The sequence below is a fragment of the Gossypium hirsutum genome, chromosome A11 (assembly GCF_007990345.1).
Source record: "Gossypium hirsutum isolate 1008001.06 chromosome A11, Gossypium_hirsutum_v2.1, whole genome shotgun sequence".
In the NCBI taxonomy this organism is placed as follows: domain Eukaryota; kingdom Viridiplantae; phylum Streptophyta; class Magnoliopsida; order Malvales; family Malvaceae; genus Gossypium; species Gossypium hirsutum.
Genome location: NC_053434.1, coordinates 83,645,762 through 83,673,063, shown reverse-complemented (window position 1 = coordinate 83,673,063; position 27,302 = coordinate 83,645,762).

Here is a 27,302-nt window from a genome sequence, read left to right as displayed (position 1 = left end):
GGGATCAGGGGCCTCTCCCTCTTGGTTACTCAAAGTCGGTCAAGAATCAACCGGCGTTGTCCCTTACGTAGGATCAGGCGCTATACTCTCGACATCATCAACTATGGCTCTGTCAGGATCCATTTACTATACGAAAACACATTTTCAAATGTCAGAAGTCATCACACTATCGCAGTATATAATATGGCATGTATAGCTAGACTCATAAACGCTACGTTAGTCCTAGAATCGACTAAATCGTGGCTCTGATACCAATAAAATGTAACACCTCTAACCCTATCCGTCGTCAGATTAGGTTTATAAAGCATTACTGAACCATACACAGTTAAAAAAAATTGTCAATCATTGTTATTCATGCTTAAGAGATTACAACTCAATTATATGAAATATATTTACATCTCTCTCATAGCATTCGATTAATCAAAATCATAACATAGATATCTACATGACAAATTCCACGTATAAACATTAAGACATTCAAACACAAATATTGAATATATGCCAATATATCTAATTAACATGACAAATTATTTGTGCATATTACAAATCAAACAAACTATTACATTAATGATTGTCTAAACTCATAATCAACTTTAATGTCAAGACCATATAACCGAATATTACTTTAATGCAACTTATATAATGCACAAAATACTCAAACCATATCACACTCCAATCACATACTAAATAAAAATCATACATAAATAGAACTCACAAAACTAATTACATATGATCACATCATTTTGACCAAACTGAGCATAAATGCATCATTAAAGTTCATATTACCTTTTTTTTACCAATACAAAATTCACTATTCATTTGGTCATTTATTCCTAAGCATTAACCGAATATAAACATGCTTAATATTCATGTTATGCTCAAGGTTACATTTCCTTCATTTTACCCTATCACTTCATATGCATATATCCTACCATGGAAATGAATTAATATACATATATACCAATCATAATTTACACCTCAAATCAATTACATTACAAATATATCTTATCATATATATATATATATATCTCATACCAATACATTATATACGTATACATATACAAATGCCGAATCACAATTAGTTAATAACTATCACCTATATTTTATCACCTAACCAAATACAAATATATTTACCCAAATACCAAACTTATATACCATGTAATAAATTTATCAAAATAATATCTTACCATGTTCAGACATAATCAAATATCCATTGATGCTAAATCACATGTAATACCTTAACCGAACATAACAATCAAGTTCACATGTATATTTTATCTATGCATAACCATAGCCAAATCAACAACAATTTCATCCAAAATCATCAACCGTTTCCAAAGAAATTAACATATATAATCTTAACTAAAGTTTCATATACTCACAAAACATATTAGCCATTTTCGCATGGCTTAATATATACATACTTCAAACTTGACCAAAAACAACTTAGCTTATACATGCCATAGGTTCAAGTGTAAACTTATCAAATACCAATAACAGTCGATAGTGTGATGAACTTTGCTGATGATCCCCGAGCTCGTAACTAGTTCTCAAAATTTATAAAATAGAGGCAAACATAACACCCAGTAAGCTATTAAAGCTTAATAAGTCATAAGCAAATAACAACACAATGACATTATCAACTTATTTTAATCAAATCAAGTTATACTATCATAGTTACATATAATATCAAGCTCAACATTTCATATTTAACATATGCTTTCATAAAAAACCTTATCTTAACCGATTGTACATATATATACATTCAAAGTATCATTCAATTTCAAATACATAACATCATTACGTAATCGAATGTCTTTACACAAGTATACATGTACTTATGAACCAAAATACAACATCACATACATATATATAACTTATAGCCGAATATACTTTGCAAGTGCACATATGTTCATATTAATAACTTATATGATTTGCATCACATATCAAATGGCCAACTTACCTTATTTTCAAATAGGTAATCAACTAACTCATACCTGATCATTTTAACTCGTTTTACACCTTCGTTCACAACTTATCATTTCCCATTGAACCATTAAGAATTGAATAGGATACTCGGATAATCACATATATCAAACAATGCCAACGTCTCAGACGTGGTCTGATACGTGATATTCGTGACAGGTTTTAAATATTTATAATGAATCATTTTTGAAACTAACTATATCATGATAAAGGCAAGTGTACCTATCGAATAGTAGTGTAGCTTTAGCAAGACAGGATTGTCGAACCCAAAGGAACTAAAAGTACTAGTAATGACTGTCTTTTTATTATCTAGCCTAAGAATAATAGGGTTTGTTTTAACTAACTAATTAACTAAACTAAGAATTTACAGAAAATAGAATTGGGGAATTACTTTTGGAAAAAATATTGAATTAAGACAATACATAAGGAAAAAAATCCACCTAGACTTCACTTGTTATTTGACTCTGAATCGGACGATTTATTCATCTGACTTGATCCGTAAAAATCCCTAAGTTATATTATTATCCCTCTCGAGACTAAAAACGTCTAACCCTAGGTTGAATAATTGAAATCTCTTTCTAATTAACTCCCTAGGGTTGCATTAACTCGATCTATGGATCCCCTTATTAGGTTTCACCCTAATCCAGCAAAATCTTGTCACCCTATCTCTAGGGGCGCAATCAACTCCGCTTAATTATCACAAATATACTCTTAGACAGGGTCTATTCCTCCTCTGAATAAGAGCTTAACTTGAATTAATATCCTGAAATATCAAAACAAGAATTAAGAACACACAATTAAAAACAAGTCAAATATTTATCATACAATTCAGATAATAATAACAAGATCTGTCTTAGGTTTCATTCCCCTTACGTATTTAGGGGTTTTAGTTCATAACTAAAAAGGTAAACATCTCAGAAGAATAATGAATACAAAACATAAAGAACAACCCAAAACTCCTAAAGGGAAATTGAGGGGAGATCTTCAGTATTGATGATGAATTCGACTTCTAAGATGGATCAATCGGCTTCATTAAGAAATTCCCTGCTTCCTCCCCTGTATGTCCCTTTTCCTCCTCCTCTAGGGTGTATTTATAGGCTTTAGAATGCCTAAGAACTCTTAAAATTGGCATTTTTTGAATTGGACTCAATTTGGGCTCGACAGGTACACGCCCGTGTGACATGCCCATGTGCGATTACTTCAGGCCGTGGTCAAGCCTGTTAAATAGGCACGGGCGTGTGGTCCACCCTTGTGAGTCGTGCTTCGATTCTGCCAAATTGATACGGCCGTGTGGTCTGCCCGTGTGAGGAGTTCCAGGCGTGTTGATTTCGTACGTTGGCCCATTTTCTCCGTTTTTGGCCCGTTTCTCATTCCTTTCACTCTTCTATGCTCATCTAAGAATAAAACATGAAATTAAGACATTAGAAGCATCAAATTCACCAATTTTAAGGAAAAATCATCCATAAAATGTGCTAAGTATGGGATAAAAATATGTATAAATTACGGTTTATCAAATACCCCCACACTTAAGCATTTGCTTGCCCTCAAGCAAAATCCTCAACTCATAATCATAATAAATTCTTCTCAACATATAATTTCTATCGATAATATCTCAAAATAATGCATAAGTAATCATACATTGAAAATTCAACCGAAAGAACATCAAAGTTTCAAACATTCCAAGTTAAGTATTTTATCATGAAATCATAAGTGTCTCCCCTCATTTAAGTAATTAGCTTTGGTTCAAAATATCATAGAGTTTCACATCCTCACTAAAGATTCACTCAAATCACTTGAGGTGTTTAAGGACAATAAATGAAGCACTCAATAGTTAATAGTGAAAAGTCATTACCATAGGCTTGCATGAAATCAAATCTCCACGACTATAAATTGAGATGAAACATCAATCAAAAGTTCTTTAGAGGGCTGTAACATGGCTTTGATTAGAGGGTGTGGTCACAAATTGAAAGAAAGGGTTAGAATCAAGATTGAGTTGAAAAATTGCTTAACTAGAAGAATGACTAGTCATCAATTGCGCACAACAGAGCTTTTTCTTAGAATATGGAATTTAACTTCTTTAGCTGAAAAGATCACCACTACTAATATGTATACATGTATTTTTTTTTCAAAACAAGTCAAATTACAAAATAGAATAAAACATAGCTAAGCAACTATTCCAACTCAAATCTCGACAAAAATAGGGATCAAATTAATTGGGGATTTCAACAATAATGAGTTATGGGTTAATATTGAGGGTAAATCAATGAATGGGTTGTTAGGCTCAAGGGGGTTCACTAAGGTTTAATTGTGAAGGTAGGCTTTTATGGAGTGAGTGGGTTAAACCTAAGTGCCTTTCTCATTTTGGCATATCAAATCAAATGGTGTGGTCTTGACATGCATAATCAAGCAAGTTCTAGAATAACAATTCAATACTGACGCACTCATAGCAATAATAAAAGTGAGCATGAAAGAATTAATAGATGCTCTTGAAGGATCAAGATCTCACAAAAATTATGGCTTTTTGATGTTTAAACTTGTGGATTTCAATTTAAGATAATACCTAAACTTGAGGAAACAACCTAAAAGTTTTTAATTCTTCAAAACTCAACTTATCATGCTTGATTCCCTAATGTCTTAAATTTTAAACAATCAATGCATAAATGCCTATGTTTTAATTCAAGATATATCAATAAACATTATAGACTAATTGGAATTCATTCTAATAATGATATTAGAAGATCGTATGAGAATAAAACAAAATTTAGGGATTTTTCTGATATAAAAGACCTCCCCACACTTAAGATGTACATTGCCCTCAATGTACAAAGGTAGATATATTGAAAAAGATAGATTTATAATCATAAGATAGGGAGAGAAGTGAAACTTCCTGAATAATGAATGAACTCCTTGAATTGGTGTTTTGGAGAATAATCGGCGTGAGAGTGGAGGAGGATACTCCGGTGGTGGCAGAGGTCGGGTTCCACAAATGTTGCGCCAAAAGAATATTATATCTCAAGTTGGCTATGGTCGTGGTCGAGCAGGACATGACAGTCATGGAGACCCTTTTCCCAGTGGAGTTTTTTAGTTTCTATGCGAGGATGAGCTTTAGAGCTCTTTCTGATTGTGATAAAATCAGGAACTCTTTAAGAGGTATATTGAAGCATAATTACTCGTAATGAAATAGCCGAAGAATAAAAATTGTAAAAACTCAGGATAAAATATTATTAAAAGGAAAGAAAATTAAAAAAATAATTTCGAAAAATAAAATAAAATAAATAATAGGTGTTTATAGAGAAATTAGGGCACACGGCCGTGGGGCACGCCCGTGTGCTCTAAGCTCAGCCCGTGCATTTCGTGATTTTTGAAAATAGGCGCATTGGTGTACATGACCATGTTGCACGGCGGTGTCAATCTCCGTTCGCTTCTCCCATGCCCGTGTATACAGGCGCACGCCCGTGTTAAATTGACAGGTTTACCCATGGTTTCAAAACATGGACGTATTGCACGCCCATGTTATTTTGGCAGTTTTGCCCACGGCCATGTCGCACGGCCGTGGCTACTTATCGCATCCCGTGTTGGGGAAGAAATTTTTTCCCTATTTTTACACGGCCGTATCACACGGCCGTGTTTCATCCCGTGGTATGTGCAAGGCCTACGACACGCCCATGTGCCTGGCCGTATGGTTCTAAAAAGCCTGTGTTCAATGATTTGGTTAGTATGTTAGATTTTAAAAACTAAAATTTAAAGAAAGTAATATTGTTAGTGCTCGGGTTGCCTCCCGAGAAGCGCTTCTTTAAAGTCTAAGCTAGACTTTACCGTGTGAGTATACTTAAGGCGATTCATGGAGCCGTAACTCCTCCCTGTCATCTTTAAATTTCTCACTGTTGTAAGGTTTGAGGCGATGTCCATTTACTTTGAAAGTACCTTACGATGGGTGACTTATTTCTATGGTACTTTGAAAGTACCTTACCAACGGACCTAACCATCGTGATTTAAGCTTCCCAGGGAACAATTTGAGTCTTGAATTATATAATAGTACAAGATCTCCAGCTTTAAATTGTTTATTTTGTTTCAACCGAGCATCATGGCGTCTTTTCGTTACTTCCTTGTATAGTCTTGAATTTTCATATGCATAGGTTTGCCATTCGTCTAACTCGTTTAACTGCATCAACCTGTTTTCACCTGCAAGTTTGGGATCAAAGTTCAGAAATTTTATAGAACAAAATGCTTTGTATTCTACTCAAATGGTAGATGACAACTTTTTCCATGAACGAGTTTGTATGGTGATGTTTCTATAGGGGTTTTAAAAGCAGTTCTATAAGCCCATAATGCGTCATCTACTTTCATTGCCCAATCTTTCCTGTTTAATCCTCCTGTCCTTTCTAGGATACATTTAAGTTCTCGATTTGCCACTTCGACTTGGCCACTAGTTTGAGGGTGGTAAGGGGTAGCTGTTCGGTGGTAAACTCTATATTTCTTGAGGGTCTTTTCGAATCGGGCGTTACAGAAATGAGTCCCCCTATCATTGATGATTAATCTAGGTGTTCCAAATCGAGAGAAAAGTTTTTTAAGAAAACGTACCACTACTCTGGCATCATTTGTAGGCAGAGCTGGGCTTCAACCCATTTAGACATATAATCGACAGCTACTAAGATGTATTTATTTCCAAATGAACTAGGGAATGGACCCATGAAGTTGATACCCCAAACATCAAATATTTCACATGAAAGCATATATGTCTGAGGCATTTCATCACGGTTAGAGATATTACCTGTCCTTTGGCATTTGTCACAAGAAATAACATACCTATTGGCATCTTTGAATAAGGTGGGCCAATAAAAACCTGATTCAAGTATTTTATGTGCGGTCTTATTTCCACACTAATGTCCTCCAGCTAGTTCTGAGTGGCAATGTTCCAAGATTTTTAATGCTTCTGTTCTTGTAACGCATCGCTGAATGACTTGATCTGTACATATACGGAAAAGAAAAAGATCTTCCCAAAAGTAGTTTTTCACATCAGTAAAGAATCATTTCTTTTGCTGATGTATCAACCCTTTTTGGATAATGTTAGCAGCTAAAAAATTCGCGACGTCTACAAACCAAGGTACCTTCGAGTCAGAAATAGCAAAAAATTGTTCTTCAAGGAACGAATCATTTATTTCCACTTCATCTAGCTCTATACTTGAATTTTCAAGCCTGGATAAATGATCAACTGCGAGATTTTCTGCTCCTTTCTTATCTTGAATTTCCAAGTCAAATTCCTACAATAACAAAATCTATCGAATGAGTCGAGGTTTTGCATCAGTCTTAATTAATAGGTAGTGAAGGGCAGAATGGTCAGTATAAACGACAACTTTAGACAATATTAGATATGGCCTAAATTTATCGAATGCAAAAACCACAGCTAACAATTCTTTCTCCGTTCTCCTATGCGGCTGTCAAAGTTTTGCTAGCATAATAAATAGGTTGAAAGTGCTTGTCCCTTCACTGTCCCAAAACTGCACCTACTGCAAAGTCACTCGCATCACACACTAGTTCAAAAGGTAAATTCCAATCAGGTGCTATTATAATTAGAGCATTAGTCAATTTATCCTTTAGAGTATTAAATGCTTCTAAACATTCCTGATCAAAATTAAAGAGCGTATCTTTTTCTAGTAATTTGGTCAAAGGCTTAGTATTTTAGAAAAATCTTTAATAAATCTTCTATAAAACCTAGCATGTCCTAAAAAACTTCTAATAGCCTTAACCGAATTAGGAGGAGGTAATTTTTCAATGATTTCGACTTTAGATTTATCAACCTCAATCCCTTTACTAGAAATTTTATATCCTAGCACAATACCTTCTTGAACCATGAAGTGACATTTTTCCCAGTTAAGTACAAGGTTCGTTTCCTCACATTTTATTAGAACTCGTTTTAAATTTTAAGGCAAAGATGGAAAGAGTTACTGAATACCGAGAAATCATCCATAAATACCTCAATGATATCTTTTACGAGTTCGTCAAAAATGACCATCATGCAGCGCTGGAAAGTAGCAGGAGCATTACATAATCCAAAGGGCATTCTTCGATAAGTAAATATACTGTATGGACATGTGAATGTCGTTTTTTCCTAATCTTCAGGAGCTATTAGGATTTGAAAATAGCCAGATAGTCCGTCTAAGAAGCAGTGGTACATGTTCCCTAATAGTCTTTCCAACATTTGGTCAATGAATGGCAAAGGAAAGTGATCTTTTCTCAAGGCATCATTTAGCTGCTATAGTCAATGCAAACTCTCCACCCTGTGACTGTCCTAGTTGGAATTAGTTCATTCTTCTCATTGGCTACCACAGTCATGCCTCCTTTCTTAGGAACAACCTGCACTGGACTTACCCAAGAACTGTCAGAAATAGGATAAATAATTCTAGCATCTAGAAGTTTAAATACCTCGGCTTTAACAACTTTCTTCATGTTGGGGTTCAGTCGTCTTTGAGCTTGCACACATGGTTTATATTCATCTTCCATTAAAATTTTATGGGTGCAAAAAGAAAGGTTGATCCCTTTAATGTCAGAAATTTTCCAAGTTATGGCCTTTTTATGTTCTTTTAATACTTGGATTAATTCCTCTTTCTCCTTGGGTTACAAGTTAGACGCAATAATAACTGGTAATGTAGAATTATTTCCAAGGAATGCGTATTCCAAGTGATTTGGTAATTGTTTGAGTTCTAGTTTGGGAGGTTCTTCAATAAAAGGTTTTTGCTTAAAATCATCGTTCCCTTTAATGTCCTCATATTCTGCTTGTCTTTGGGAAGATTCATTGAAGTTCAGTTTGGCTTTTATTTTACCTGTCTCAGAATCATCGCCATCTCTCTCCTCTCTTTGGGCATGGCACAGTTCCAACATGTCCTCATGTATGATTTCCTGAAAAGAATCTTGAGCAGCATGATCAATAGAGTCAATAAAATAACATGAGTCATCCTATTCCCTAGAAAATCTCATGGCATCATAAATTTTAAAAATGATTTCTTCGTCACCTACTCTAAGTACCATTTTACCATCACCCACATCAATAACAGCCCTAGCAGTGGCTAAAAATGGACGCCCTAAGATTAAAGGCATTTCAACATCTTCATCCATATCAAGCACAACGAAGTCAACAGGGAATTTAAATTTATCTACATTTACAAGTATGTCCTCTATAATACCCCTAGGATATTTAACAGATCTATCAGCTAGTTGAATACTCATCCTAGTGAGTTTAGGTTCCCCAAGACCAAGTTGTTTAAACATTTTATATGGCATCAAATTAATGCTAGCACCTAAATCAGCTAGTGCCTTATCAACGTTAAAACTACCAATTAAGCAGGGTATAGTAAAACTTCCTGGATCTTTTAGTTTGGTTGGCAGTTTGTTTTGGAGTATAGTAGAATATTCCTCATTAAGTTCTACTATAGATAAGTCTTCAAACTTCCTTTTGTTTGTTAGGAGCTCCTTTAAAAATTTTGCGTATGTAGGTATCTACGATATAGCTTCAACAAAAGGTAAGTTAATATGTAGTTGTTTAAAAAGTTCAAGGAATTTACCAAATTGTGCATCCATGCGGTCTTTCTTCAACTTTTCTGGGTATGAAATTGGTGGTTTATATTCCTTCGGCATTGGATTGTCATTGCTTTCGAGTTTTACCTCCTCTCTTTTGCTTCTGTCAGCTTCTTGTTATGGCTTCTTTTCCGATTCAGGTAACACTTTCCCACTCCTCAGTATAACTGCTTTCACATGTGCTTTTGGATTGGGTTCGGTGTTACTAGGTAGATTTCCTGGTGCTTCTTCTGAAATCATCTTAGCCAACTGTCTAATTTGAGTTTCGAGCCCTTGGATCGATGCTTGTTGATTTTTGAGTGCCGTCTCAGTATTTAGAAAAGGAGTCTTTAACACCAAGATGAATTTGGTTAGCATCTCCTCAAGGTTCGGCTTTTCCCCCTGCTGGTATGATGGTTGCTAAAAACCCAGAGGATGTTGTGGCCTTTGATTTCCTTGACCGCCCCACGAGAAATTGGGATGGTTCCTCCAACCTACATAATAAGTGTTACTATATAGGTTATTTTGGGATCTAGAGTTATTGTTACCCATATATTGGACTTGTTCCTCCTCGATGCTAAGGTTGAAGGGTTGATATTCTGTGCATGCTCCTCCTCCATTCGAATCGTACCTCATCACTAGATGTACCTGAGTAGAACCACACAAACCGTCAATCTTTTTATTGAAGAGTTCTACTTGGTTAGAAAGCATAGTAACCACGTCGAGGTTGAAAACACCGGCTGCTTTCATCGGCTTTGTTCTCATAACTTGCCACTGATAGTTATTCAGTGACATCTCCTCAATAAATTCGTAAGCTGCCTTAGGTGTCTTATTATTGATAGTTCCTCCAGCAGCTACATCAATCATCTGTCGAGTCGAAGGATTCAGGCCATTATAAAAAGTTTGAACCTGTAGCCAGAGTGGTAACCCATGGTAGGGCATAGTCGCAAAAGGTCCTTATATCTCTCCCATGCATCGTAGAGTGTCTTTAAATTCATCTGCACAAAAGAAAGGATATCATTATGTAATTTGGCTGTTTTAGCCGGTGGAAAATATTTTAATAAAAAAATTTCGGTCATTTGTTCCCAAGTAGTGATTGACCCTCGTGGTAACGAGTTCAACCATTGTTTAGCCTTATTCCTTAACGAAAAGGGAAACAACCGAAGGTGAATGGCATCATCAGAAACACTTTTAATTTTAAAGGTATCGAAAAATTCTAGGAAATTTGCCAAGTGAGCGTTGGGATCCTCGTCCTGCAAACCATCAAACTAAACAAACTATTGTATCATTTGAATTGTGTTAGGTTTCAGTTCAAAATTATTTGCAGCAATAGTAGGTCTAACTATACTTGACTCAATTCCTATTAAATTAGGTTTAGCATAATCATACATAGTGCGCGAAGTAGGATTTTGACTAACAACAATTGCAGGAGGTAGCGGATTTTCTTGGTTTTCATCCATTTCCTCGGTTGTGATTTGAATATTGTCCTCTTGGTCGTTTTCTATGTATCTTAAGCTTCGCCTTATTTCTCTTTGATTTTTGCGAACTGTACGGTCGATTTCACTGTCAAAAAGTAATGGTTCTGACAGGTTTCTTCTAATCATAAACTATAAGAACCTGCCAGAAAAAGGGAAAAAGAAGAATTAGTAATAAAAATTAAAATAAAATTTAAATTGCAGTAAAAGTAAATGGCTAAAGTAATAAAAATCAATTGTTCCTAATATCTTAGTTCCCCGGCAACGGTGCCAAAAACTTGATACGTGATATTCGTGACAGGTTTTAAATATTTATAATGAATCATTCTTGAAACTAACTATTATCACGATGAAGGCAAGTGTACCTATCGAACAGTAGTATAGCTTTAGCAAAACCGGATTGTCGAACCCAAAGGAACTAAAAGTACTAGTAATGATTGTCTTTTTATTATCTAGCCTAGGAATAATGGGGTTTGTTTTAACTAACTAATTAACTAAACTAAGAATTCATAGAAAATAGAATTAGGGAATTACTTTTGGAAAAAAGATTGAATTAAGACAATACCCTAAGGAAAATAATCCACCTAGACTTCACTTGTTATTTGACTCTGAATCGGACGATTTATTCATTTGACTTGATCCGTAGAAATCCCTAAGTTATATTATTGTCCCTCTCGAGACTAACAACGTCCAACCCAAGGTTGAATAATTGACATCTCTTTCTAATTAACTCCCTAAGGTTGTATTAACTCGATCTATGGATCCCTTTATTAGGTTTCACCCTAATCCGACAAAATCTTGTCACCCTATCTCTAGGGGCGCAATCAACTCCGCTTAATTATGACAAATGTACTCTTAGACATGGTCTATTCCTCCTCTGAATAAGAGCTTAACTTGAATCAATATCCTGAAATATCAAAACAAGAATTAAGAACATACAATTAAGAACAAGTCAAATATTTATCATACAATTCAGATAATAATAACAAGATCTGTCTTAGGTTTCATTCCCCTTAGGTATTTAGGGGTTTTAGTTCATAACTAAAAAGGTAAACATCTCAGAAGAATAATGAATACAAAACATAAAGAACAACCCAAAACTCTTGAAGGGAAATTGAGGGGAGATCTTCAGTCTTGATGATGAATCCGACTTCCAAGATGGATCAATCGGCTTCATTGTGCAATTCCCTGCTTCCTCCCCTGTGTGTCCCTTTTCCTCCTCCTCTAGGGTGTATTTATAGGCTTTAGAATGCCTAAGAACTCTCAAAATTGGCATTTTACGAATTGGACTCAATTTGGGCTCGACAAGGACACGCCCGTGTGACATGCCCATGTGCGATTACTTCAGGCCGTGGTCAAGCCTGTTAAATAGGCACGGGCGTATGGTCCACCTGTGTGAGTCGTGCTTCGATTCTACCAAATTGACACGGCCGTATGGTCTGCCCGTGTGAGGAGGTCCAGGCCGTGTTGATTTCGTACGTTGGTCTATTTTCTCCGTTTATGGTCCGTTTCTCGTTCCTTTCACTCTCTTATGCTCGCTTAAGTATAAAACATGAAATTAAGGAATTAGGAGCATCGAATTCACTAATTTTAAGGAAAAATCATCTATAAAATGTGCTAAGCATGGGATAGAAATATGTATAAATTACGGTTTATCATGGTCTTACATGCTATCTCATATCGATGCCACTGTTTCAAACAGGGTCTTACACGAATCAAATACAATGTTGATGTCCCAAACATGGTCTTACATGTAATCACAAATCGATGCCAACGTCCGAGACATGGTCTTACACGAGAACACATATCGATAATCCTATGTCATGACATACAGATCCTAGCTATTCCTAAGGTTCATACAGGGCTTTCGGATGTCGTAACTTGATCGAATCGAACTCGTAAACTTAATTCCCAAGCATATATACATTCGGTCATTAAGTTTATATAATCATAAAATTCGATTCGGCATCTAAAACTTATGTATATATTCAAAATTGATAACATTTATTTGCTTATAAACTTACCTCGGATGATGAAAAACGGAACAGGACGGCTAATCGACAACTTTAGTTTTCCCCCGATCCAAATCTGATTTTTTTGGTTCTTAATCTAAACATATTCAAATTAAACTCATTCAAACATATTTTCACTCAATTTAGTCCAAAAACATATAAATGGGAAATTATTATTTTACCCCTGACATTTTACACTTTTTATAATTTAGTCCAAATTGCACAAAACACAAAACATGCAAAATTTCAATATACCATGCTTAGGCCGAATCTTCCTTATGTTCATACAAGTTCATACATTTCATTTATTCCACATTTTAGTCACTCAATTTATTATTTTTGCAATTTAGTCCTAATTACTCAAAATCATCAAAAATTCCAATACAAAACATGTTAATCCAAAACATATCTTTCATATTTCATCAACTAACAGCACATAGCTCAAATATTCATCAATGGCATAACTCAAAATATTCATCAAAATCAAAAATTCAAACATGGGCTTTGTAGATAACATAGCAATGATCTCAAAAACGTAAAAATTATCAAAAACCGAACTAGTTACTTACCTTGATTAAGCTATCAATAATGGCTGAACCTATGGAAGCTTTCTTTCTTTTTCTTTTCTTTATATTCGGTCATGCAAGAATATGGACACTTATGGCTTTTAATTTATGTTATATATCATATATATTATTTACTATTTTACACATTTAACCTTTAAAATTTAATTAAAAAACCATATAAAACATGTCCAAAATTGTCCACTCTTATATTCAATGGCCTAATTGTATTATAAATGCTTCATATTAATAAGTTCAATTCGGCCCCTACATATTTAACCACCAAATTTTTATTTTACGTGATTAAGACCTTTTATTAAATCGGACACTCAAATGACAAAATTCAATCACGAAAATTTCACACATATAAATTCACACATAATAAACATAGAAAAAATTTTAAAATATTTTTCTGATTCGGATTTGTGGTCTCGAAACCACCGTTCCGAATAGGGTCTAAATCGGGCTGTTATAATGTTAGTCACCAAAATCTTCATATCAATCAAGTGAACATAGGTGAGCTCATCATGCAATATTCTTTCAAGTCATTATCATTTCATTTTATAATTCTCATACCATGTCAAGAGTTTTATGTCCGTTGAATAATTGAAATTCCGATGGATACTCAAGTAGTACACTCGAAGTGTACGATTCAATAATCCGTCAATTTCTTATTCAAGGGTACCCATTAGAGCACTTAATCAAGGAACACACTCTCGAGCCACATATCGTATAATATGATTACCATTCCAAGCTGAATCCTTTATAAAACATATGCTCAAAAGAGTTCAATTAGGATTACCAGTCCAGGCTAAACCCTAATCATAACGTATACTCGAGAGGTATTATATCCAGATTACCCATCCGGGCTAAATCCTTTCTATAACAAGGTCAATAGGATTACTCATCCGAGCTAAATCCCTTCTGCAACAAATGTAGGACCTTATTCGTTTTGGGAAAGCCCATATATTCATCGGAATTCATATTCAATCGGTACTTAACCCTTTTTCACCATATCAAGCATGTATTAAATTTCTCATTATATCATTCAAGTAATGTACATCAATATAAGCCAATTCTATACAACACAACATTCAATTAAACACATTTACATGCCAGATTAAGTTACACGAACTTACCTCGACACTCATTTGCATATAAAATCTACTAATCCGAAACGTTTTATTTTCCTCGATCTAACGTCGAATTTGTGTTGTCTGAATCTATATAAATAGCTTTAATCATCAATTTCACATATTTCATATTTATTTGGACTCAATTTACATTTTAGGCAAAATTATCATTTTGCCCCTATCTTTTCCATAAATTCCAATTTCGTCCCTAGGCTCGAAAAATGAAACTTGTGCAATTTACTCCCTATTCCAAGCCTAAACAAAATCCCATTAAAAAATTTACAGCACATGTATTCATAAAAATTTAGAATTTTTCTTCAATTTCACAAGCTTACATTTTAGTCCCTAAATCATTTTTTCATCAAAAAACACTTTGTAAAAGTTGTTTATCTATCAACATCCTTTTCATTTTTTACCATAAATTTCTAATTTTCAGCATATACATCCATGAATCATTTTCCATACTTTGATAACTTTTCAAATTAATCCCCCAAATAGATAATTTAAGCTATCCTGGTTTCAAAAATATCAAAATTACTAAAAATGGGACAAGGAAACTTACCTAATTAAGCCTTGAAAGTTTCTTCTCTCTCTCATAGGTTTCCATATAATTTTGGGGTTGAAGATGACAAAAATAGATGATATTTATTTTTATCATTTTTTAATTAATTAAATTATTTCAATTCTAGTTTAGTCCTTGCCTTTTTTCTAAATTTCCAGGGATGAGTCACCAAAAATCTACATACTTTTCTTTAATTGTCTAATTACCATATAAGGACCTCAAGTTTTGAATTCCATAGCTATTTTATCCTTATAGCTACTAGAATTCAACTTTTGCATTTTATGCGATTTAGTCCCTCTCGTAATTAAACACTTAATCAATAAAATTTTTGTATCAAAATTTTCACACGATATATCTATCATAATACTGACCATATAATAAAATAAAAATAAACTTTGTTTTTGGAATGGATTTGTGGTCCCGAAACCACTGTTTCGATTTCACTGAAAAATGGGCTGTTACAACTAGGGTTATCGACACTCTCCCCAACAACCTTAAGGCTGGTAAAATGTATGATAGCATCAAACCTAAGCCAATTGTTACAAGTGAAATTCAATTCAACACTAGTCAATTTACATTCCTTTTAAGTCATTTGCAAGCATAATCCCAAATGAAACTGTAAAATGACAATAAATTAATGGACCATTGTGATGCAAACAATCAAAACCAAAAAAGATTACAATATATACTCAGTTGGCAGTACTTTGTTTTAGAGAAAAGCTTGTCCAAGTCATCCCTGTTCCTCAAATCACCTTGTAACCAAACGAAACCAAAAATCTGTATGAAAAAGCTTTAATCCCATCATAGATCTTAAAACAAATAAAACCACAAATAAATGTATGATCATTATAATACAATGATACATACAGCAAAGGTTTCATCTTTGGAGCAAAAGATGAAAATATTTTGCTTACCAAGTTGAACTAGAGTTTCTTATAGAGTTCAAGACCAACTAATTCCTTAACCCTATCAACAACTTCAATAATAGAGTTATCGAGATTGTCAATAATTGACACTTTAAAACTTTCATTGGTTGTCACTTTCAACAGCCTTATTATTAATGTCAATCACAAAGAAGCACTTGGTCGTCACTTTCGCTTGCAACTCTAAAACCAAAATTGAAGAAAAAAAAAAGAAGAGAAAGGAAGAGAAAATATGGTCCAAGGAACTAATTAAAACAAAAAACAAAGCAACTATTGCTTTCACTAAGTTATATATATAAAATATTTACCATCACCTAATTCATCAAACTGTAAATACAAGCTAGAACCAAATCAAGAAATGAAAATTAAAAGAAATTTACCTATCAGAAAAGAGCATTTCAGCACAAAAATAGTCAATGCAGAGCAAAAGAGTCAACTTTTTTTTTGTTACCGTTGGTTTTGGATTTGGATCAAATCGTTTGCTTTTCCAACTCTTTTTTTTTTTTTGCTCTTCTTTTGAAAGAACTAAAAAATCTAAATCAAAAGAAAAAAAACCCAATTCTTATATCAAATCAAACAAAGTCAAAATGACCTACAATTTCATATCCAAAACCTTCAACTTTCTAAAAAAATGAAACGAATAAAAGGAAAAAACCTAAAAATGGTTAAAAGGAACCAAAAAAAATGGAAAAATTAATAGAGATGTTTATTTCAATTCAAATAGAGGCTATGACAACTCTATTGAGAGAAAGAAAAAGAAAGCAGAAAAATAGCAAAGAAAGAGGGAAGAAAAATTAGAAAAGAGGAAAATGAAAGGAATGGAGGGAGAAAATATTTACCTGAAGGACGCTGTGATGAAGGTGAGGAGTGCTATTGCTGAAGTCGAAGGAAGTAAGGGAGTGACTGTCTGGCTACGTAAGGGCTTTTTTGAGGTGAGAATGGAGAGGGTAAAGTGGAAAGAGTTTTTGTGGTGATGGCCTTCTTAAGCATCGGATTAGTCAGTGGTGAGGAAAAAGAATATAAATAAGACCATTTCACTGCATAGGCCGTAATTAAATAAACCCGTAGTAGGACATTCTATTGAACCAAACAACTATTTATTGTGGGCCCATGAAATAGAGTTGTAATGGTTATGCCATTATTGTAACACCTCTAACCCATATCCATCGCCAGATTAGGGCTACAGAGCATTATCATATAAATGGAACATTTAAACATACATTTCATACATCATTGCATACATAACCTAAATACATTCAATCATATACATAACGTCCCTTAATCGAGCCCTCGAGGCCTTAAAAACACCTTAGAAATAATTTGGGACCAAATTGGAAACATTTGGAAAATTAGAAAAATTTGACTGCAGGGGTCACACGGCCGTGCAGCCAGGCCGTGTAACAATCAAAATAGGGACACACGGTCATGTCCCAACCCATGTCCTCACCTGTGTAACTCTCTAAGTAGGGTCACATGGCCGTGTTATACGCCTATGTGTCAGGTCATGTAACTCTTTAAATAGCCCCACACACCCGTGTGTCAGGCCATGTGCTAAGCCATGTAACTGCCTGACTTGCATGTAATAGAACCTACAAGGGACGCACAACCATGTCGCCAGGTCGTGTGTCACACACGACTGAGTCATACGCCCGTGTCTCAGGCCATGTGGACATGAAATTGCCTAAAATCAAGCCATTTTCAACACCAATTCATGCAACCACCTAAAAGCCTCTAGTACACATAATCAAGGCATCAAAACATGACCAAAACCTATATAAAATGACCAATTCAATAATCCAAGATCATTCAACCAATATGCCATACAACGCACCTCAAATGCATTCATCCACAACTTACCTAAACATGTAATTATTTGATCACATTTTCATCAACACACATAAATCATCTTCTAACAAATCATGCCACAAATATGACCATTAACACTTCATCACAAACATACTATTTGAACCATACCGTTCATGCATCACAAGTACCCAAAATGACATTGTTTGGCAAGCATCAAAAGGTACCAAATCCAAACAACTTATACATGCCATAATCATCAACTAACATACAACTAAATATCAATACAAGTCTACCTATACAAGCCATTATAACCTTGGCCAAAACATCAAAAACTACCGATATTTATGTTGGATAGTGTGATAGATCTCTGATGAGCTTTCAAACCGATCGAGCTTCCGATTATCTATAAAACATAGAAAAGAAAACTACGTAAGCACTTAATGCTTAGTAAGTTCATAGAACATGAAACATAACTTACCATTTCATCATATAACATTAGGTATAAGTATAATGTAATCCAACCACAAGCTTGGCCCAAGCCTAAGCACCATTATCAATACACAAGTTAGTGTATTCATACATAATCTAATTGAATTACACATATGATGATTCCTTACCATGTGAACATATATCATTTGGATCATTTAACCTTTCCATGAACATATGCATACTACCATGTGAAAACGTACCTTTTCAATCCTTTCCATTGCCCGTTGAACCATTTAGAATATCATCGGATACTCGGGAAAGCTCACACGAAGTGTGCTTAAACATATAACCGTAACCTTTCCTTTACATCGTTGCTCACACAAGCTATAAAATGAGCCTACTCACACGAGTTGTGGGTCGGAATGTAGGCTACACGATACTACTCACATGAACTGTGGAGTATCCGCAACAAATTCAAGACCTCATCCATTGGTAGGACATTCAATACCAGCATCTGAAACATGAAATCCCTAATAACATGTCACTTGTATCTTGCGAATTCTTAAGGTTCAACCGGGACTCGATAACCGTCATAGCATTGTCTTGGATGTACATTGTTCCATAACATTTTATATTTATAATATCACATAATTGAATAACATAAATGTAATAATTCGTACATACGAACTTACCGCGACGATTAGGGCGTAAAAACAAGATTGACTAACTCGAGTCTTTAGCTTTTCCCAATCTAGATTCGTACATAGTCTATCTTGATCTAAATAGAAATTTTTAATTCATTTAATATCTCCAGCATTCAATTTAGTTCACATTTCATTTTTTGTAAAATTATTATTTTGCCCCTAACATTTTAACTTTTCACAATTTAGTCCTTAAGCTTATAAATTGAAATTAAAACATTGTAATCCTCTTCTCATGCTAGCCAAATTCTCTAGGGACCTAAATAAATCTATAAAAACCATCATTTCACAAATTTACCATGAAATTTTATCATTTTTACAAATAAGTCCCTAAACACAATTTTCATCAAATTTCCCTTTACAAAACTTGTTTATTTATCAACAAGGACTTATAATCTACCATTAAACATCAATAATCATACAAGATTATTCATGGAAAAACTTAAATCTTTAACAATTTTGCAAATTAATCCCCGAGCTAGCTAGGTTAAGCTATAACGACTTCAAAAACATAAAAATCATTAAAAATGGGATTGGAAAACATACCATGCAAGCAAGAAGAAGTGACCAAATACCCTAGCTATCTTTAATGGTGAAATTTCGGTTGGTTTAATAAATGAAGAAGATGATACCATTTTCATTTCTTTTTGTTTTAACATTAATTTACCTAATTACCATTTTAACCTTTAAAAACTTTAAATATTTCAATAAAACCATGTCCATAAATATCCACTATTACTTTAATTGGTCTAATTACCATTGACATCCTTTATTTTAAACTTTCATAGCCATTTGACCCCTTGAACTATTAGAACTCTACTTTTACACTTTTTACGATTTAGTCCTTTTCACTTAATTAAGCATGCAAGCATCAAAATTTCTTAACGAAATTTTAATAGGAGCCTTCTAACATCCCGTAAACATTAGAATAATAAAATAATAATAATTTACTCATTGAATTTGTGGTCACAAAACTACTATTTCAATTTAACTGAAAACGGACTGTTACAACTACATTGAACCAAACATGACCTTAATAACCTTATAATATATTATAATTAGTTTTTTATCCCGGCGTTGATGGTGTATATCAATTTTAATTTTTAAAAATTACTATATTTTTTAACATTTTAGATTAAATTTTTTTATATATATTTGCAAACATATTTTAAAAGTAACTACATTTTGGAGAAAAATATATGGTTTAAAAAGTTTTTAAAAAGTTAAATATAATATAAATTAAAAGTGTTATTTTTAGTAAACTTTAATTTTGTTTAAAACTTTTAATTTAGATATCGTTTCTAATTGAATTTATTTTAATTTAAAATATAGTAAAAGAATTTAATTAATAATATTAAAAAATACTGACAAAGCTAAAGTATCTTATTAAACAATTTTTAAAATTATAATTTTTTTAAATTATAAACATAATTAAATAATTTTTTTTCAAAATTAATTTATAAAATATTTTTTAAACATTTTTTAAAATTTCAAACAGTTTAACTATAAAATAGAGTTAAACATGATTTTTTAAAAATATATTAAAAAATATTTTTTAAAATACTGTTGTATACATTTAATATTTAAAAAACCAAATTTATAAATTATACAAAAACTTTTGGAAACATATTGATTTTCAAAATACTCATTGAAATAGTATTTAAACTAAATAGCAGTAGTGTTCAAATTGAATTAATAAAACTGCAGTCAAGGGCTAAATCGCACAACTTGTAAATCATTAAAGACCGAATCTGAATTAACCTATTGGAGAAATTCAGGTGGTGCGATGTGGTTTTCCTTTTTAAACATAAAACTTTAAAAAAAAATCATTTATTTTCTTTAGCTTTACCATGCATAATTAATAAAAATGTATAACTGTCTAACACATTCAATCAAATTTGATAATTAGAAATAGAGATTTTTTTTTCAAATTTCATAAGGTTTGCAAATACCCAGACCAATCTAATTTATTTTTTTGAAATTATAATCATTAGATTTACAAATAGTTAACTAAATGATTATAAATATTATAAATGTTCTTGGATTACATCGAATTAAAAATAAATAAAAAATAAACATTTAAATGGATGCATTTTATTTTTCGTATCATTCAAGGATAAATGCAGAATAAAATATATAAAATATTATTTAACATAATGTAAAAACACATAAATTTAAATAATAATAATTGTTATATTTATTAGAATTTATTAAACAATGATATAATCAAATATTATGATGTACTTTTGATAAAGATTGTACAGAACAAGATTGAAAGTTGTTCAAGTCGTGAATTTGACCTAGAGCTCTAGGCAAATCGAGAGGAACTTGACGTTTGAAACAACCTGGAACACAAAACAACTAAGTTAGATTCAAGATTGATTGGGCATCAAAGATATCTAAAAAAATTGGAAAGAAAGAATGAATAAATCGATTGAAATCATGGAGTCTTTGAGAACAAGGGTCAGTTTGATAGGAGGATGCATTCTTGTTTATTTCTTTTTAATTAGAGGTTGCCAAATACGACACAATTCAATTAGAAACAAAAGAAGTCAAGAAACAATGAAAGCGAAAGGAAAGATCAAGCAAAAGATTGGGTATGTTCGGCCAGCAAGAAGACCACAAGAATTAGGGTATTATGGAAACCCTAGAACATTTCTTGATGTCTAAGAGAGGAGCTGAATTAGATCTAAAACAAGAGAGAAAACAAATTAGTAAAATCGAATAAAAGAGTGAAGAAAACAAAAGTACAATCAAAGGAAAAGAGAAGACAAAAAAAAGAGTCCAAGATTGAGTGAGATAAGGTTTTTTGGATGAAAAGAAACCAATCTTGACTCCAAAGAATGCCCCCAATTCATATTTGAGATCAAATAATCAAAACAACACGTTCCAATGAAGAATTAAAGCAATATAAAATTGTTTTGAACAAAAGATATTTGGCACAAAGGAAAGAGCGAGATCTCTTGTTTTTCAAAGGTTTCTTAATGAATAACAATGGAAGAACGACTCTCTGTCACACCCCAAAAATCAAGTTAGTATAATAAAGTAAGCAGGATCGTGTTGGTGAATAAAAAACCGTAATTAGGTAGATAATTAAATAATTAGGAATTAATTAAGTAAAATATTAAAATAATTAGAATTAAAAATTTTGGGTTAAAAAATTAAAATTAGGTGTCCGGGAATTAATTTGGTTAAAACGGATTTTTTAAAAAAATTAGATTTGAAAATAATTTAGAAAATAAGTTTCAATTGAAACTAAGGTTCAATTTGGAAAAGGGAGGAAACTGTAGGTGGTCAAAAGGCAAAAGCCCAATTTTTTAAAATTAGTTGGTTATTTAAATTACCCACCGTCTCTTTCCCTCCCATTCTATATCTCTCTCAAAAAATTTGTCAAACACCAAATAAAAGTTTTTCTCCCGAAATTAGCTCATCCTTTTTTTTTCTAAGCTCTCCAAACATAAAATCTCTTTTCAATTTTGAAGATTAATCACGTTTTCATCCTCCAATCCTTAAAAGATCTTCACATGTTTTAGCTCGATTTAGCTCCATAGTTCATTGATTTTGTGAAATTGAGGTGAGATTCTGAGTATTTATGATTAAACTAAGTGAGTTGTTATTTCAATTCGAGATTTGAATGATTTAATCAAGATCTCAATAGATCACTTGATTATAAGTTGATTTTTGGCTTGAAAATGGTAGATCTCCTACTACTTGGTTAAGCTATTGTTTTAAAGTGATTTCTAACTCATTTTGATATAATTAAAATATTTATAACCTTGATTTAACAAAACCTTAAAGAATTTGCATGAATCAAATGATTTTTCTTATTGAGATTGAAAACTAACGTGATTTCTTCAGAAAAATTAAACCAATGTAATTGAATAAAATTGATGGTTTAGATCTACAATTAGATGATGTTTAGGATGTATGAATTTGAAATCTAAGCTTAGAAATGAGATTTGAGTGGTTGAACACCTACTTTGGCAAAACTAGTTAAGTTTTAAGAATAGATATTTAGAGGTTGTGATATGTGATTTTGAAATTATTTAATTGTGTTTGTTGTTGTGAGTAATGCCTTTGCAATGCATTTAACGTGTATGTGAAGTATCAATTCATTTGGAAGCCCCTACAAGCATGGGCAAAGGTAAATAAAAGCTTACTTGAGCATTGTAGATGAAACAAGAGCTAAGGTGAGTGGCCTGATATACTACATTTAAACTCCAATACACAGGTTAAGGTAACACATGCAAACCCCTATTTAATTGATATGTGAACCTACTATGTCTTGTTATGTGAACCCTGTTTTATTAACCTGCGAACCCTTATCACCAGAAACTACGAACCCCTATCACAAGATACCTGTGAACCCTTATCACTTGTCATGTGCGAACCCCTATCACTAGACATGTATGAATTCATATCACCAGTTATGTGCGTACCCTTATCACCAGATACCTATTGTAACAACCCATTTTTCAGTGAGATCAGAACAGTGGTTTCAGGACCAAAAATTTGACCCAAAAATAAGGTTTATTTTTATTTCATTATATGATATGTATTATAATAGGCATGCCGTGTGAAAATTTTGAAATGAAAATTTTATCGATTAAGTGTTTAATTACGAGAAAGACTAAATCGCATAAAATGCGAAAGTTGAGTTCTAATGGCTATAAGGATCAAATAGCTATGGGAATCTAAACTAGAGGTCATTATATGGTAATTAGACCGTTAAGAAAAGTATGTAGATTTTTCTTGGTGACTCATCCATGGAAATATAAAAAAGGGTAAGGACTAAATTGGAAATAGCAAAATACTTAATTAATTAAAAAAGATGATAAAAGAAATCATCTTATTTTATGTCATCTTCAACCTAAAACACATGGAAACCCTAAGTGAGAGAAAAGAAACTTTCAAGTCCTAATGGGGTAAGTTTCTTTGTCCAGTTTTTAGTAATTTTGGTATTTTTGAAACCGGGATAGCTCAATCTCTCTATTTGAGGGATTAATTTGAAAAGTTATCAAGGTATGAAAAATGAGTCATGGATGTATATGTTTGAAATTAGAAATTTATGGTAGAAAATGAAAGATTATTGATAGAGAAACAACTTTTACAAAGTGATTTTTGATGAAAACATGATTTAGGGACTAAAATGAAAAGTTGTAAAATTTTATGAAAAATTCTAAAATTTTATGAAAAAATGTGCTGGAAAATTTGTAATGGGGCTTTGGTTAGGCTTGGAATAGGGAGTAATTTGCACAAGTTTCATTTTCCGGGCCTAGGGGCAAAATCAGAATTTATGAAAAAGTTAGGGGCAAAATGGTAATTTTACCTAAGACATAAATTGAGTCCATTTAAATATGAAATGTGTGAAATTTATGGTTAAATTCATTTATATAGATCCGGACAACACTAATTTGAGGTTAGATCGAGGAAAAGAAAAGGTTTCGGATTAGTAGACTTTATACGCGAACAAGTGTCGAGGTAAGTTCGTGTAACTTAATCGGGTATATAATTATGTTAATTGAATGTTGTGTTTGTATGTAATGTGATTTATGTTGATGTGCTTTACTTGTATGCTATGATGGAAAATTGATACATGCTTGAAATGGTGATAAAGGGTTAAGTTTTGATTGAATATGAATTCCGATGATTATATGTGCTTTCTCGAAACTAATAAGGTCCTGCAATTGTTGCAAACAGGGTTTAGCTCAGACGAGTAATCCCATGGACCTTGTTATAGAAAGGATTTAGCTCGGATAGGTAATCCCGATATAATACCTCTCGAGCATATGTTATGATTAGGGTTTTTCCTAATCGAGCTTCTCTAAGCTTACGTTATATAAAGGATTTAGCCTGGACTAGTAATCTTATTATACGATAAGTGGCTCGAGAGAGTGTTTCTTGGTTAAGTGCCCTAAGGGGTACCCTTGAAAAAGGAATTGATGGATTATTGAATCATACACTTCGAGTGTACTACTTGAGCACCCATCAGAATTCAATAATTCAACAGACATAAAACTCTTGAAATGGCATGTGAACTTTGAGATGAATTGATAATGTCTTAAAAGAGTATGACATCATGAGCTCATCTATGTTACTTGATTGATATGAAGATTTTGGTGACTAACATGTTTGATTGAATGTATGTGATTAAGCAATTTGGCCAAATGGATGGAAACATAACATTGTATGCCTAGATTTTAATAAACAAGATTGGTAAGTTTAGTTTTCGTTATACGAACTTACTAAGCATGTAATTCTTACTCCGTTTATTTTTTTCCTTGTTTTATAGTGCTCGGAAGCTCATGAGGGTTGGAGATTACTAGAGCATCGTCACACTATCAACTAGTCATTTTGGGTATACTTAGTAAAAATCATTTTCGTATAATGGCATGTATAGGACAACTTGGCCAATAGTGGCTTGAAAATGATGTTTTGTAACCTAGCCACTGGAATGGCTAGTAATGGTTTATTTTGGTATGATTAAGTAGGCTATGATGATATATTCATATGTGATATGTTATGTATATGTGATCAAATGATGCTAATGCCTAAGTTATTCTAAGGTAAGTTTATAAACATATATGCATGTAGTGATATGCCTTGTTAAATGATGGAAATTTCCAAATTTGAATGCTTGAATTGGTTGGTTTTAGATGTGTGATTCAAGTGCAGGTCATGGGTGAAATTTTGGGTGAGAAATGAAGCTAGAAATGGCTTCATTTTGTCCACACGAGCGTGTGTCTAGACCGTGTATGCCACATGACCTGGAAACACGGGCATGTGGTTAGGTCGTGTGTCCCCTGCACCTTAATTTTGAGAAATAGAATGCTCAAAATTAAGCACACGGGTAGAGACACGGGCGTGTGTCTCAGCCGTGTGTGCCACATGGCCTAGAACACGGGTGTGTGTCTTGGCCGTGTGAAACCTGCACCTATTTTTGAATTGAATTAATTAACCACACGACCTAACACACGGGCGTGTGACATGGCCGTGTGTGCAAGTCAGAGAGTTACACGGAGTCGAACACGGCCCCCAACACGAGCATGTCCCTTGGACCACATGGACGTGTGAGCCCTGCATCTTGAAATAATTTTGAAAAGTCACGAAAAATTCTTAAAGCTCCCGATTTAATCCCGACTCGATTCTAATACTCGTATTGGGCTTCGAGGGCCCAATCAAGGGACGTTATGAATGATCTCAGTGAATGAATAGTAATTTGTATAAGTTATTTGTAAATATTTTTGAATGTTCTGGTAATGCTCTGAAACCCTACTCCGGCAATGGATACAGGTTAGGGGTGTTAGACCTATGAACCCCTATCACTAGATACCTATGAACCCCTATCACCAGATACAAGGAAACCCCTACCACTCGGTACATACGAACCCTGTTAGAATGTTATGCGAACCCTGTATGCTATGTGACTGGTTGTGATGTGGGAACCTATGCTAAAGTGATATGCGAACCTGTTATATATCATGCGAACCTACGCTAAAGTGATATGCGAGCCTATACTAATTTGATATGCGAACTGTGATTATGTGTGCAAGTTATGTTGCATGCAATCTGTATTACTTACGAACCATGCTTTATAGTGATCTGTATGAAATGTGACTAATGTGAACTGCTAGTTATAATGTGCGAACTCTGCTTAATTGTGAGCCTATTATATTGAATATCGTGAATATGTTAAAAAGATATGTTGGCATTGTAACTTCATGGAACCATTGGATATAGTTGGCATGCCATAGGATTGTGAGTACTTACCCTTATTATTGTGATGGACATTGTGGCCTAGAGATGCGTTGGAGAGACTAGGGAATGTAGAGCATAGGTCCATTCACCAGACACAGCGCAGGGTGTTAGCATTCATGATACACTTATATCAAAAACAATGTAGGGCTCTTTGAGTCAAAAGCAAGACATTATAAAGAGATCCGTCCTTCTAATAGGTGTTTAATTACCTTTTTGGTCCTCTATTATTTACCACTTAAGCCATTTAATCACTATTTCTTTAATTAACAAGTTTGCACTTTTTTCAATTTAGTCCTTTTTACTTAATTAACTATCAAAACATTAAAATTTCCTAACGAAACTTTAATACTAATTTAATAACTCTCCGTAAATATTTATAAAAATATTTACGGCTCTCTTTATG